At 34.7% G+C, this 9891-nt stretch overlaps 1 pseudogene; it reads left to right on the forward strand.

The window, feature by feature from the left end:
* The first annotated feature begins 6367 nt into the window (after nt 1–6367).
* On the forward strand, nt 6368–8089 carry LOC147396986 (presenilin-like protein At1g08700 pseudogene; annotated as a pseudogene).
* Nucleotides 8090–9891: the final 1802 nt, after the last annotated feature.

Here is a 9891-nt window from a genome sequence, read left to right on the forward strand (position 1 = left end):
TTGCCTCCATTATTCTAGTGGTTTGAGAAAATTAGTGAATGAGCTAACGCCTATTTATCCTGAGTGTTTGCCTATTTCAGCCGGCCGTTCACCAGCATATATTTATATTTCACTTGACTTAGACTTATAGGGACCTTCTTCAATCGTACCAAGGAAAAAAAAAACACTTTTTCTCCTCAGTTATGGCTGTTTCTTTTTGTTTTTTTTCATGAGAAACTAATAGAAAATAACCTAAAGGTCTTCATCTTGAATTTTTTAAATCATGCACCTTTTAGTTAGTGTGATATATTATCATATAAAGTTTGAATTGTTAAACAATTGCTTATAAGATTTATTCATTTGATTTCTTCAATTTAATCATGTCATCATGTGGATATAGGGGTTAATGGGGATTGGCACAGACGAGGTTCATGCTGGGCCATGCTGCGGCATAGGCTAGGCTGATTTGAAATCTTCAAGCCCAAGCCTGAACCACAGCCTAAATGGTAGCGGGCTTCCGTTTTTTCCAAGTTTGGGTCCACAAGTTTAAATATTTACCTAAAAAAAAAATTCAACCGGCCTCTCACCAACATATATTATATATTTCACTTGAGATAAAAAAAAACCTTTTTCTCCACAGGTATGGCTGTTTCTTTTTGTTTTTTCATGAGAAACTAATAGAAAATAACCCAAAACCCTTGAATTTTTCAAAAAACCCCATCTTCAGACTTCTTTAAGGCTGTGTTTGGATTGAGAGAAGATAAGGGAAAATAAATGAAAGAGTTTCTCTCCATTTCTCCTATTTGAATTGTTAAGTGGGGAGAGAAAAGAAAAGAATTGAAGAAAAAAAAGGTGGATTTTCTTTTTCTCCAAAAGTGGAGAGAAATCCTTTTAAAATATTTTATAATGCCAATTCTACTCCTAAATCTCTTATAAGATATTTTAAAATTTCATAGTTGTCCCAAGTTCTCTCCTATCAATCCAAACATAGTAGAGAGAAATTGAGTTTCTCTTCTTTTTTCTTCTCTTAATAAGTTTCTCTTCTCTCCACTTCTCTCAATCTAAACACAACCTAATGCGGCTATGTATCTTATCTTATTCATCGATTTGAAGAAGAGAGTAAGATAATACGTACTACATTTTGAAGACAATCAATCTTTTGGTAGAAAAAATTTGGGTCTTGCAAGAGATTGAATATGAGTGCATTCAAGTCATGCACCTTTTGGTTAGTGTGATATATTATCATACAAAGTATGAATTATTAAACAATTGCTTATAAGATTTAGCCATTTGGTTTCTTCAATTTAATCATGTCATCATGTGGATATAGGTGTAAATGGGGATTGGCACAGACGAGGTTCATGTTGGGCCATGTTGCGGCATAGGCTAGGCTGATTTACAATCTTCAAGCCAATCCTGAATCACGGCCTAAATGGAAGCGGGCTTTGGTTTTTTCTGAGTTCGGGACCTCAAGTTTTTAAAAATAATTTTCTTAAAAATTCTTTACAAATTCCTTAAAATTCTAAATAATCCTCAAAATCTTTATAAATCTAAAAGCTTTCTAACTGAAAAAAAAAAAAAAAGACTCAAATGAGGACATTTAAATTTTTTTGGGTGTAGAAGGAGAGTTTATAAAATGTTCTATGAAAAAATCACTGGTGTTTTTTCTATATTTTAAGAAGAGAATAAAGTATAATAACATGATTATCTATCATAGATTTTATTGCACGTCAACACATCAAATACCAATCTTTGTGCTCTTGAAAATTCATTCCACTCAAGAACCTTCCTCAAGAGTTTCCGGATTTTGCACCTAAGGACCTATGCCCTACTTACATAATCATATCATGTATCACATCAAACACAATATCAAGATCAATAGCACTATCACGACTTTGTCAATGTTATTCACATCAAAGATTGCACAACACACTTCTAGAACCATTCTTTATTAACTATACGTTGAATAACTATAAAATGGTCAAGATACCTACCTAACTTTCTTGTGGGACTCTTGGGGTTAGTATAGTACTCATTTTCACTCGGTGGTCAGGACATCCTCTTCTTCTACTACCATAAATCGAAGCAACTAGTGAAAAATGAGAGTTAAGGATGAGATAGATAATGATGAAAATGGAGATAAGAGAATTGGAGGTTTTGAAGAGCATGCCTACATGTTCAATTTTAAAAGACTCTCTAGGTCATCAAGCCACATGGATAAAATCTAGTCACAAAAAAAAAAAAAAATATATATATATATATAATATATATATATATATATATATATAGGGTCCCGTTCCCTGGCTAACGTTTTGCCCAACCGTTTGGCAAACAGTTTTGGCTGTTCGATCATACACAATCCAACGGCCGAAATCTATTTTACGTTAAATTATAAATTATCATGTTTTTACAGTGCCCTCCTTTAATAATTAGTTATTTAGTGTTAACTCCTTCCCAACTTAAAATCCAAAAGAAGAGAGAGGGAGGTCTGTTCTCTCTTCTCTTTCTCCCCGCTCAACCCACTCTCTTTATTTCTCGTTTGCTAAAACTCCCTCTCTTTCTCTCGATCGTGTTGCAGCTCCCTCTCTATCTCTCTCTCTCTTTCTCTCTCTCTCTCATTCAACTTAACCCTCTCTCTAGCCTCTATATATACAAACGTGTATTCTTGTAAATCATCGGAACGGAGCAAGCAATATCTATGATTTTTGGTGATGAGAAGCAGAAAATCGGTTAGAAGAGAGAATGGGTTTGAAGGTCTCTCTCTCGTTTAATTTCTGCTGTTGATTCGTTTTTTCTTTTCTTTTTTTTTTCTGGATCTTTGAGAGAGAAGGAGGATTTGAGAGAAAGTTGCAGAGAAAGAGAGAGAGAGAGTTGCAACGAGCTCCGAGGCAACTTCGTGAAAGAAAAGGTTTCAACGAGAGAGGATGAGAGACAGAGAGCGTTTCAGCGAGAGAGACAAGAGAGAGTTCTATTCTGTTTCGTTTGGTTTTAAGATAATAGGGAGGTAGTACTAATTATATAAAAGATTGAGGGACGGCGCTGTAATATATGTATAAATTTATATTCCGCCGAAATTAAATCGTGTCCGTCAGATCGCGTTAGATCGAATGGATCACATAAGTTTGCCAAACGGTTGGGCAAAGCGTTAGCCAGGGAACGGGACCCATATATATATATATATATATAATCATTTAACCAATGGGGTGAGGATGCTTAGCACCAATTTAAAATTCAAAAACCTGATGGGAAAGAAGAATGGAAGGTGTGAAGCTTGGTACAAGGTGGAAGTCCACCACCGGTGGGAACATCCCCTATTTCACTAAGACTATACAAGAAAATTTAACTGACCAAGGCCCATGAATTTTAGAAATCAAAATTTGACGACTTAGGACTATTGTAATTTGTGATGTTCCCTAGATTCGATGATCCAAAGCAGTCGAATTTCTCCCATTTTCCATTAATTTGATAGTTTCTACCCGTCAAAAGAAAAAACTTCAACAATGAAAAAGTTGATGTTATGATTTGTCAAATTTTACAAAATTTGATGGCCCATACCGTCAAATATGAGTTTTTTTCATGTTGTGTTTGATTGCTCTCTTAGAATATCTATATTGACCTTCTAAAAAGGTTAAATTACACCCAAAAGGCAACTTTACAATATTTTAATAAAATTACTAAAAGATTCCTAACTCCATCCAATCAAAGACAATACCAAATATTCTCTAACCGTTAACTTGACCTTGTCTCAAATCTCAATAATCCCTATGGGTTTTCAAAAATCCAAACCAAAATAAATAAACGAAAGAGAGCTACTATTAGCACCCCAACTTTTACTCATTACACCCCAATCAAAAAAAATTTTTGAAAAAGGCAATGGTTGAGAAATAATAAAAATATGGGTGCGAATAGAAACTCTCTCTCTCTCTCTCTCTTTAGATTTCTACTTGTGAGATACAGGATTTTATATGACCCTAATCTTAATTGTAAAGAATTGATGAAGTTGTTTGAATGTGTTATTATTCTTTGTACGTTCATGTAATGACTTGAACCAAAAAAAAAATAACTTTTTTAATGGTGTATTTAAATCTTTAATTTGGGTGTGATAAATAATTTAAGAAATTTGGGTGTAAAAAGTAAAATTTGGAGTGCCAATAGCATCTCTCTAAAAAACTGAAAGTTGCATATATATACATTGTGCCAAACTTTTTTCAATCTATGATTTAGAAGTTTCGGAATGGGTTTTTTTTTTTTTTTTTTTTGTGAGGATGATCTCTATAATGAGAAGATCATCATCACCAAAAATCAGTCCATTTCGAAACTTCTAACCCCATCAATAGTGATTTACAAAAATCGGACGGTCCACGATTCTTCAACTTGTAAACTAGGGTTAGAATTTTCGGAATTAGCTGATTTTTGGTGAGGATGATCTCTTCACCATAGACCTCACAAAAAATATCCAATTCCAACACTTACAATGTTTGGTTCTCTTTAAGGCATCTGAATGCTTCCCATATATATAGCTATGTTCGACAACCGACATTGGGAGCCAAAAATTGTCATATAGGAGTTAAAAGTTTCGGATTAGGCTGATTTTTTGTGAGAAAATCATCCTCACTCTCCTTGCAAAAAATAGTCTAATCTGAAACTTCTAACCCAATCAAAACTCGTTTACAAGTTGAAGAATTGTAGACCGTCGATTTTTATCATTAATTTGTAAACCAATTTTGATGGAGTTACAAATTTTAAAAATGACTGATTTTTTGTTAGGATGGTCTCCTTACCTCACAAAAAACCAGCTAATTTGAAACTTTTAACTCATATAGGACAAATTTTGGCTCGCAACATTGGTTCTATATATATATATATATATATATGGAGCGTTCAGAAGGCCTAAAGAGAGTCAAACATTTTTCAAATAGAGGTTAGAATTTTTTAAATGGGCTGATTTTTTGTGAGGATGATCTCTATAGTGAAGAGATCATCCTCACCAAAATTAACTCATTCCGAAACTTCTAACCCTAATTTACAAGTTGAAGAATCATGAACCATTTGATTTTTGTAAATAACTTTTGATGGGTTTAGAAGTTTCGAAATGGACTGATTTTTGGTGAGGATGATCTCCTCATCATAGAGATCATCCTCACAAAAAAACTCAGCCCATTCCATAACCTCTAACCAATACATTGAAGAAATGTTTGGCACAACATTTGGTTCTCTTTAGGGCCTCCAAACACCACCCATATTTATATAATTATCGGATCCTACACGGACAGTGTAAATTGGATCAATTTTATAATTTAAGCAAATGAATGGTATTTTAGTCATTTAATTTTTTATTTTTTTTAAGAATTATTACTAGCTCAACATCACTTATAGATGGTGATCTTTTGACTTAATGTTGTAGGATAAGTCTTGTATGAAGCTTTTATATGTGGTATGATAAAGAGATAACAGACTATAAATAAAAGAAGGGGAGGTATAATAAAAAAATTTAGTGTGATAGTACAATTTCTCTTTTAATATTTAACTTCAAATATATTTTTATAAATTATTTATAATTCTTAACATTCCGATTTTTATTAGTTCCATTAATATAAGTTTCTTTGCTGTGGACAAAATCAGTCTCCATTGAAATCAATGCGTTTCCATGGTCCATGTGCAACCATCAAATGAGATAATAACATCTGGAAAGAGCACTAAAGGCTTTCTACCTAGTCTGACTCGGTTTCCATTTTTGAAAAATAATTATATATATAAAAAAAAAAAAAAGGAGAAAAAGAAGGTGATTTAGGCATATAATATACTCCTTACAAATATTTTAGTAACCTATAATTTTCAAACTTATATATGGCATATACCCTTTGACCTTGGTCTTCTCCAAGAGACTAATTAAATAATTAAAATACCCTCATTTTCAACCTCTTCCAAAATACCCTTGATTTGTTTTTCTAATAAAACTCCATATCTTTAATGTTGCATTTTCAATCTTTCAATTTTCTCCTATAACCTTCAAACCTTATGAATGTGACAATTTTTTTTTTTTTTTTGAAAATAAAAATCATTGGACTTATGCGTAAAAAAAATCAAGGATAATGTGCAAGTGGTTGAAGATAATGGATTGATAAACAAGGTTGAATAGGTTAAATACAGTTTTCTCTAAAAGAGTAAAGAGCATGAAAACCACTACATTTTATGAAAAAAAAAAAATTAAGGATTTTTTTTACTCGAAATTACAAAAGAGGCTATTTAAGTCATTTTATTGTTAGTCTTCATAGTTTGCCCTACCCACTTATGCAAGGAGGTATGTTAAATATTCATCATAATATGGAGGTGTGTATCTAAATTTCCCAAAAGAAAAGTGAGAAGCCCTCACTTTTGACACAAAAGCGAGGGTAAAGGGTAGGACATGGGTCCCCCTAAACTTCAAAAAGTGAAGGCAAGAGTAAGGTTTCGTCCCTACTCTCCTCACTTTCTCTGTGACTCACGGATCAAACTATCAAGTGTTCGACAAAATTCCCCAACCAACAATGGAAACAAGCATCCTCGAATCCATTGGCGTAGAAATCATAGGTGTTCTCTCCCCTGTATCGATCTGTATGTTCTTGGTTGTTCTCTTAGTTTACGCCCTCTCACTTAACCCCACCTCAATGCAAACTGCTGCAACATTAGTTTACAACGAGACCCCCTCAGACACCACCACCCATAAACTCGAAGGTGCCCTTCTCAATGTCGCTATCTTTATCGCCCTCATCGTCGTCGCCACTTTCATACTTGTCCTCCTTTACTACTACAAGTTCACCAATTGTTTGAAGAATTACATGCGTTTCTCGGTCTTCATAGTATTGGGTTCGCTGGGAGGATCGATTTTTTTCGCGATAATTGAGCATTTCTCGATACCCATTGACTCGATTACGTTTTTTGTTCTGTTATTCAATTTTACCATCGTGGGTGTTCTATCGGTTTTCTCTCATGGGATTTCGATATTCGTGAAGCAAGGGTACATGGTTATTTTAGGGATAATTGTCGCCACTTGGTTTACAAAATTGCCTGAATGGACAACATGGGTGTTGTTAGTGGCATTGGCTTTGTATGATTTAGTTGCGGTATTGGCACCCGGTGGACCCCTTAAGATATTGGTTGAATTGGCTTCAAGTAGGAACGAAGAGCTTCCGGCTTTGATCTACGAAGCTCGTCCCGTGGTGTCCCGCAATGTAGACGGGAGTCGTGGTTCATTGGGTCTTTTTGTTGGTATGGCTTCAGCGTCGGGTTCCATTGAACTTCAGCCTGTACTGCAGAACAATGAAGGTCATCGGCCAGGAATTTCTTCAGAAAATAGTGGTAATTCTGATAATTCGACTGTTGAGGTTGGAAATCATCGAGCCCCCGAGACAAATAATTTGGGAGAAATTGCAGAAACATCCCCATTGGTTGCTAATTCTGGCCAAAGGGATCCTCAGTTAAACAATGGGGAGGCTGAAATTGTTGGGGAAAGATCACCTATTGTTGATGTTCTGACTTTGGGTCAGGAGACAGAACAACAAACAACAGGCATTGGTGGCAATGAATCTAATGTCTCCGCAACAACGACACCAGGTATCAAGCTAGGACTTGGAGACTTCATTTTTTACAGTGTTCTTGTTGGTAGAGCTGCAATGTATGATTTGATGACTGTGTATGCTTGTTACTTGGGTATTATATCGGGACTTGGTTGCACACTTATTTTGTTGGCTGTGTGCCAACGAGCTCTGCCTGCTCTCCCAATCTCTATCACATTGGGTGTCATGTTTTATTTTTTGACTCGGTTAGTAATGGAACCGTTCACCGTTGGAATATCCACGAATTTAATGATGTTTTGACATCGGATATCTCAATTAGGTACAGAGGAATCAATATGTTTTTTGTAGATGAGTTGTGTATACTCAATCAGATCAGTTTAACTCAGGCACTATCACTTGTGCTGCTTTGTAATCATGTATATCTTTCTCATGATTCAAATTTTCTGAAATTTCAGTATTGCATAATTTTTTTTCCTTGGTGGAAGACTGTAATTGTATGGATTTTGGATGTTTAAGATCTTATTTTACTGACTTTAGCACTCAATTTGTCTTGTGAGACTAAGGTTCTCATTTATACTTCTTTGTGAAGTTTCATCCTTCTTGAGATTTGGGTGCATAGATTTATTGTTGAAGTTTTTTCGAATGAATCTTAGCAATGCATTTAATGAGTACAAGTGATGCATAAACTGGTTAATAGATGGTATTTAGATTTTTACCTTGATGAAATTGGCTGTGCCTTGCTTAAAAATATAAATAAATAAACACTGGTGTAAAGTTACCATATCTGATAAAATAATTATTCTTTAATTACTAGATCCCAAATCACAAGAACTCTAGTAGTGTTTCTATAGAAAATAATGGAAACAATTCTAATTAGAAGGAAATTCTAGTTGATGTAATCTAATCCTAATCCTAATCCTAATCCAATCTAATCCGAATCCATATTAATCTTTCATCCAAATCTTTTTTTTTGATCAATAATCTTTCATCCAAATCTTCAGAAGAAGTTGATTCGATATATGATAATACTCCTTATTGAACATATAATCCAATACCCCCCCACGCATGTTCCAGCAAATGAGGAAAGTGCGATTGGTTACATTTAATGTCAGCCTTGGTCTCATTGATTTAACGGTTGATGACATCAGAAATGTCAATCGAGCTGTTGGTGATCTCCACTATGAATGTCACATCTTGCTCATGTAAAGAGTGTTGGAGCCAATGGCTCACTAGATCAAGCCCATCGTGATCTCTCTCAATAGCAGTTGATTGGTACATGTGGCTTGATAATCTCTTATTGGTGATTATAAATGATGAAAATAGTGATTGTCGGCTGTAGTGTAATAGGTGTGAATTTTATTAATCAGGGAGAAAAAAGGCCAATGGAGAGGAAAGTAGGAAATTAGGTCATGGAATATGGATAAAGAAGTGCCACTTAACTTGGTGGTAAGACTTGTGGAGGTTGTTCCCAGGTCCTAGGTTCAAACCCCGTGAACCTGTGGAAAAATCGAAGTAGCAAAGATAACACAATCGCACAAAGATTTACGTGGTTCGGCAGTAGTAAAGATAACACAATCATTATTTTCTCATAGTTTTATAGCCCTAGATATCTCTATTTATATAACCGAGAATTACCAAAACAAGTAAAACCCCCCAAAACAGAAATCTAAAAAAAATAGAAAACCCTTAAGAAAATATTACATGATTGCCCTTTTCATACCCCTTAAAAACAATTCGGGACCGGGGGGGATATGGATAGTGAAAACTATGGGGATAGTAGCTAGGAGCATGTCCGGCCCAATCATAGGATCGAAACCGACCATGGCTCTGATACCATGATACAAAAATAAGTCTTGTTTGTTAGATCCCAAATTACAAGACTCCTAATAGAGTTTATATAGAAAACAATGAAAAGAACTCCAATTAGAAGTGGATTCTAACTTACTCTAAATTCTTATTCCTAATCCAATATAATCTTTATCGTAATTTTCAAGAGAAGATAATGCAGTGTATCACTCTACCTTATTAAATCACGTCTTCTAATAACATCTAATAAACATGAGTTACATCCATATAGTCATAATTATTAAGATGTTCAGTCCTATAATGCTTAAATTGCTTAACACTCATATGAACAAGCACGGAACAATCCGAGTGGAAGACCACTCTGCTAGCTGCTGCTTAAAAAATGTAATTGCTTAAAACACATCTTTGATTGCCTAGTGGGATTCAACAGTGCTCCTGGTCGAATGTGTCAACAACCCAGTTATATCAAATCCATGTAACCAGCCTTGTCAGTTGCATCCCCATTCATCCTTTCTGGTTTTATTGCGTCCCTCCGACTTCTCTCATTCTC

The sequence above is a fragment of the Akebia trifoliata genome, chromosome 8 (genome assembly GCF_017979445.1).
Source record: "Akebia trifoliata isolate Shusen 1 chromosome 8, ASM1797944v1, whole genome shotgun sequence".
Taxonomy (NCBI): domain Eukaryota; kingdom Viridiplantae; phylum Streptophyta; class Magnoliopsida; order Ranunculales; family Lardizabalaceae; genus Akebia; species Akebia trifoliata.